At 48.1% G+C, this 6,365-nt stretch overlaps 1 long non-coding RNA gene across 1 annotated transcript; it reads right to left on the reverse strand.

Annotated features, from left to right (window-relative positions):
* Positions 1-1,496: 1,496 nt before the first annotated feature.
* On the reverse strand, positions 1,497-3,014 carry LOC119328642. Its single transcript, XR_005159070.1, has 5 exons — positions 2,937-3,014; positions 2,651-2,744; positions 2,395-2,554; positions 1,993-2,274; positions 1,497-1,842 (listed from the first exon to the last, which is right to left on the reverse strand). It is a non-coding gene; the product is annotated as an uncharacterized LOC119328642 (long non-coding RNA).
* Between the last annotated feature and the right edge of the window lie 3,351 nt (positions 3,015-6,365).

The following is a 6,365-nucleotide window of genomic DNA, read 5'->3' on the forward strand; positions in this document are numbered from 1 at the left end:
GTCAAATAATGCCATTTTTGTGGTTCTCCACAGTGCCGCGACAGGCTTTATTAAAGACGTAGAAGGCTTTTTTCTTTTTACATCGGCATGGAAGGCTGTCAGCACTATGGTGGATTTAATTTCCAAGAAAAATCCTTCCAAATGCTGTTGCCTCCACTTTTAACCTTGCCATTGGCATCCTAGTAAATAATTGGAGTATGTAGATAGTGTAAAGTGTTCATATGGGCAAAGACTAAAGAGGTTGTCATTCTGATATACTGTTTGTCCACCTACTACAGAACCTCATGATTCATACAATTTCATTGTGAATTGCCTGGAGAGGTTTCCGCATCACAAGTACCGTGATTTCTACATTGTATGAGAGTCATATTTTACTCTTTTGTTGCTATAACTGGTTTGAGGAAGCACATCCTCAACTTGAAAGGCTTGTACCTAAGGTGTAGTTGCTTTACAAGGTTCCACTAATCACCAAAAGCACACCAAACTCAGTGAGCAGCCTTTACAGGGTTGCAGGAATTTTTTTCTACTAGTAGTTTCCAGGCTTTATTCGCCTGGCTACTTGTTGTTCTTGTAAGCAACTAGAATTTACTACAAGTTTTTTTGCAAGCAACTACAAATAAATTATTGACTAGTTTTTACTATACACAGATTACTAACACAAATAACTCTGCTTCTTTTCTTTTCTTTTTAGCAGAAGCAAGGTGCAAGACAATAGAGAAGATATATACAATTCAAGATTTAGCAACTTTTATCTAGCATCCATTTCTACAGGGTACGGGGATGCAAGAGCATGGGACAAGATCGAAGTCATGTTCTGCAAACACTTTGGTACAGGGGGCAATTTTTGTAACTAGAAGATTAGGGAGGAAGGTACAGAGTGGGAAATACACTAGTTCTAGAACTAAAAGAAGTTCATGGCCAAAATAATTGGAACAACCTTTTACCTTTTGTTGTTTCAATGGGAGAAACTTGCCCAACTCTGCCAATATTTTTGCCCACAGTTCACCAGAATTTTTGCCTGATCAGCAAGAAGAGTTGCAGACACAATTGCGTTTTCAGAATTTTTTTCCCATGATTTTTTGCTTTGTTATTTTCGTCCCTATTTTTAATATGTTTTTTCGCTGTTGGAGGAGAGCTCCCCAACGCTACGCCATGGCGTCTGGCGGTGGCTGGGGGAAGGAGGAGTTGCACGGGGGATCTGGGCCGGTGGCCGTTGGGTTTTCTGGTGGTGGGTGGAGGGAAAGGATGGCTGGGTTGTGAGGACGTGACAACAAGAGGGGAAATTGAACTTGCCCTTTTTAGCACATGGGGTGGGGGCGACAAGGACACTTTCCTTAAGTGTCGGCCGCGAGATCCGCTCGCATAGCGCGTGGGCGCTGTGTAGCAACGTCCAACAAAATTAATATGATGATGCCGTTCCGTTTGTTACTGAGAATGGCCACCGTAAACCCCGGTTCAAAAAAATATACTGTCCGTGACACGGACGGAACAGGGAAACTGCGTTCTCATTATGGGTACACTAACCACGCATAATTAAGTGACAGGCATTGCAGCCCAAGTACAAATCGCCACATCACGCAGTACTACGCGCCACTAGCGAAGATACCAGACAGAGCAAACCAAAAGCTGCGCACACACGCGCACGGCCACGCTGGGTTATTATTAAGGCAGTGGGGTACTTCACTAAGCTGGGAGACCGGAGTTAACCGTGCTGGTTAGCTCGTTCGACGGCCCCACGCTGCGCTAGATCGATCGCTCATAGCCGCCTGGTCATCGGCACCTGGACCCGGGGCACGGCGGTCGCCGCCGGTGCAGTCGCCGGCCGCGGCCGGCCCTCCCAGCCTGCACGCACGCAAAACAAAAGCAGTTATAGATATTCCTCAATGACTTACTCCCTTCGTTTAAAATTATTTGTCTCGAAAATGGATGTTCTACGGAGTAATTGCTACTCCTACTAATGTAGGTTGGCATGGTGCGCGCGCGCGTGCGTACCCTGGTCGACGTCGAATCCCCGCCCGGTGAGCTCCCTGTACTCCTGGGCGAGGGCGCACCAGTGGCAGAGCAGGTGGATGAGGCAGTCCGGCAGCGGCGTCTCCGGCAGGTCGTACTTCTCCCGCAGCTTGCGCCGGTACCACCCCGCGTACACCCACCAGAGTCCGAAGTAGGCCGCGCCGAGGTAGCAGGTGAAGTGCACGCACCGGCCCTCCGAGCCCTGGTCGACGATGTCGGCGATGCAGGCGAACGCCGCGCAGGGGAACCAGGCGCTCCAGCAAACTGCATGCATGTGCGTGCGTAGGGTATGTAAGGGCATTCGAGCATTACATACTGAGTAGTACGTACTTCCTCTCTAAACTAATACAAGAGCTAGTATTAGTTTCACATCGGAGGACGTACATGCGTCGCAGCCGTCGTCTTCGCAGTCGAACAGGCCGGTCTGCCACCTCTGCCGGACCGGCACGGCCGCCACGCTCTGCTTGATGACCACTCTGGTGGTGTCGTGGCCGTCGCCGCCTTGTGCGCTCAGGGTGCTCGCGTCGGTTCCGCTACCACTAGCCTGAACGTACCAGCACGTACGTACGTACATATAAGCTGCTAACTCTTATACCGTCTTATATAACCAAACAAATGTGCGCGGCTAGGGGTTACTCACGGGCAGTTGCAGGTCCTGCGAAGCATCGACTCAGAAACTCATCTTCTTGGTCGATGGAGGGAGTCGCAAGCCGGCCGATTCAGATTTGCTCCAACTGCATGCAAGAATAACCTAGGAGTTAACACGTATAGTTCCATATAAATGGAGTAGCTTTGGCATGATTGAACCCGGAGTCCCGGACTACACTCGTAATGCAAAAAAGCATGCATCCATGGCCCCTAATGCATGCCGGCCGGCGGCCGAGCCAATGAACCCAATGCTTGCACGAAGCCACGAGGCACAATACCTAAACGATCCAGCCAGCCGGCGCCGGCGAGTCGTCTCGCCGCCTCTCCTCAACGGCCGCCAAAGAAACTACTCCAAGCACATATTGGTCGATCAGCGCTACGCATCTGGCTCTTAAGTAAAAGACCGGGAGCGGCACGCGTTGACCTGAGGTCTACGCGCGCGGGGCCGGCCCGTGCACGTCGTCATGTCACTCACGGGCCGGGCACGCCATGTTGGTGGGGTGCCATTCACCTCAGGCGCCTCGCATGCATGCCACCGATGCATCTTTCGTGCCTCGCATGCATGCGCGTCTCGACAGAGTAGGGGCTTGACTCTGCGGACTTTTTCACTATTCTGGCCCTTTTAATAAACTTTGTCACAAAATGAATTTGATATGAAAGTATTTCACGATCTGACTCTTTTTAGCAACGTCATAGCCCGTGGCATTTCTGTCCAACATAGCAACACCGAGGTAGCTAGCGCTTCTATCCAACAAAGAAGCGCCGAGATAGCTCGCGTTTCGGACCATGTAAGAAACGCCATAGGCATTGGCGTTTCTGACCAAGAAACAAACGCCATATGTCTTGGCGTTGCGGCCCTGGTTACCGAGTAGTTTTTTACCTTGGCGTTTCTAAGAAGGCCGAAAACGCCGCTAGCCTTGGCGTTTCTGGCCCGGCGTCTCTGGCAGCTGAGGAGGAAAAACCTGACGAGGCAGCGAGTGGGTTGGGTGCTAGCGAAGAAACGCCAAGGCCTATGGCGTTTCTCACCTGATCCGAAACGCGAGCTACCTCGGCGTTTCTTTGTTGGATAGAAACGCTAGCTACCTCGACGTTGCTATGTTGGACAGAAACGCCGCGGGCTATGGTGTTTCTAAAAAGGTTAGATCGTGAAATACCTTCATGTCGAGTTCACTTTGTGACAAAGTTTGCTGAAAGGGTCAAAATAGTGATTTCGGCCTGACTCTGCTGTGTATTTTTTTTCGAGTGTCAAATAAAATGCAAAATAAAGGTTTCAAAAGAAAAAGAATAAACCAATGTCCGCCATGCAGCCTCACTTTGCATCATCGATCGATAGCAATTCAACCATAAATTTAAATCCTAATAGAAGTGTCCGATGTTCAACAAGTTTAAATCCATTATATCCCAAATTCAACCATACTCCTCGAAAGCCTTCATATCAAGTTTTCTGTCCTCGAGTTTGAACTTCTTCATTGACACATGTTGTTCATCAAGATGGATTCTCCCTCGAGCTCCATCCAACAATGAGTCAATGTGAAGCGCTTGCCCTCCATCCTTTGCTACATCATGACAGCGTGTCCGCGCTATAAAATGATGTGATCATGAAGTTGCAACATTGAGTGAACCAATGAATTGACCAACACGTAGACAACACAAAAAGCAAAACTTACGATCTCCATGATTGACTCGCATGTTGCCCACATTCTTTCCCCTTGTGTAATCACACTCCAATGCTTCATGACAACGTTTGAAATGGTGTACCACCGATGAAGTAGCCACTTTGCATTGCGGTCATGGATCACGTCCAAATTGTAGGAAGGGTAGTGCTTGTGTTCACAAAACCAGGAATGTACATGTTGCCAAAATATTGTGCCCTTTTGCTGAAGAAAATATGCCCTAGAGGCAATAATAAAGCTGTTATTTATATTTCCTTATATTACGATAAATGTTTATTATTCATGCTAGAGTTGTATTAACCGGAAACTTAGTACATGTGTGAATACATAGACAAACAGAGTGTCCCTAGTATGCCTCTACTTGATTAGCTCGTTAATCAAAGATGGTTAAGTTTCCTAACCATAGACATGTGTTGCCATTTGATGAACGGGGTCACATAATTAGAGAATGATGTGATGGACAAGACCCATCTGTTAGCTTAGCATTATGATCGTTTAGTTTTATTGCTATTGCTTTCTTCATGACTTATACATGTTCCTCTAACTATGATATTATGCAACTCCCGAATACTGGAGGAACACTTTGTGTGCTATCAAACGTCACAACGTAACTGGATGATTATAAAGATGCTCTACAGGTGTCTCATATGGTGTTTATTGAGTTGGCATAGATCAAGATTAGGATTTGTCACTCCATGTATCGGAGAGGTATCTCTGGGCCCTCTCGGTAATGCACATCACTATAAGCCTTGCAAGCAATGTGACTAATGAGTTAGTTACGAGATGATGCATTACGGAACAAGTAAAGAGACTTGCACATAACGAGATTGAACTAGGTATGATGATACCGACGATCGAATCTCGGGCAAGTAACATACCGATGACAAAGGGAATGACGTATGTTGTTATGCGGTTTGACGATAAAGATCTTCATAAAATATGTAGGAGCCAATATGAGCATCCAGGTTCCGCTATTGGTTATTGACCGGAGATGTGTCTCGGTCATGTCTACATAGTTCTTGAACCCGTAGGGTCCGCACGGTTAACGTTCAATGACGATTTGTATTATGAGTTAAGTGATTTGATGACTGAAGTTTGTTCGCAGTCCTGGATGAGATCGCGAACATGACAAGGAGTCTCGAAATGGCCGAGAGGTAAAGATCGATATATTGGAAGGTTATATTCGGACACCGGAATGGTTCCGAAGTGATTCAGGTATTTTTCGGAGTATTGGGAGGTTACCGGAACCCCCTGGGGAAGTATTGGGCCTTCATGGACTTTAGTGGAAAGGAGAGAAGGGCCGCAAGGGGTGGCCGCGCCCCCCCATGGCAAGTCCGAATTGGACTAGGGAGGGGGCGGCGCCCACCTCTTTCCTTCTCCCTCTCCTCCTCCTTCCCTTTCTCCCCCTCTTGGAAAAGGAAGGGGGGGTCCAACTAGGATTGGGAATCCTAGTTGGACTCCCCCTATGGTGCGTGCCCCCCCTTGGCCGGCCTCCTCCCCCTCCTTTATATACGTGGGCAGGGGCACTCCAAAGCACAACAGACAATCTCTTAGCCATGTGTGGTGCCCCTCCAGAGTTTTACACCTCGGTCATATCGTCTTAGTGCTTAGGTGAAGCCCTACGCCGGTAACTTCATCATCACCGTTGCCACGCCGTCAGCTACTCTCCCTCGTCCTCAACTGGATCATGAGCTCGAGGGACGCCATCGTGCTGAACGTGCGCTGAACACGGAGGTGCCGTACGTTCGGTACTTGGATTGTGAAGATGTTCGACTACATCAACCGCAGTACTAAACGCTTCCGCTTTCGGCCTACGAGGCTACGTGGACACACTCTCCCCTCTCGTTGCTATGCATCTCCTAGTTAGATCTTGCGTGTTTGTAGGAATTTTTTTTGAATTACTACGTTCCCCAACAGTGGCATCCGAGCCAAGTCTATGCGTAGATGTTATATGCACGAGTAGAACACAAAGAGTTGTGGGCGATAATAGTCATACTGCTTTCCACCAACGTCTTACTTTGATTCGGCGGTATT

This window comes from Triticum dicoccoides, chromosome 7A (assembly GCF_002162155.2).
Source record: "Triticum dicoccoides isolate Atlit2015 ecotype Zavitan chromosome 7A, WEW_v2.0, whole genome shotgun sequence".
In the NCBI taxonomy this organism is placed as follows: domain Eukaryota; kingdom Viridiplantae; phylum Streptophyta; class Magnoliopsida; order Poales; family Poaceae; genus Triticum; species Triticum dicoccoides.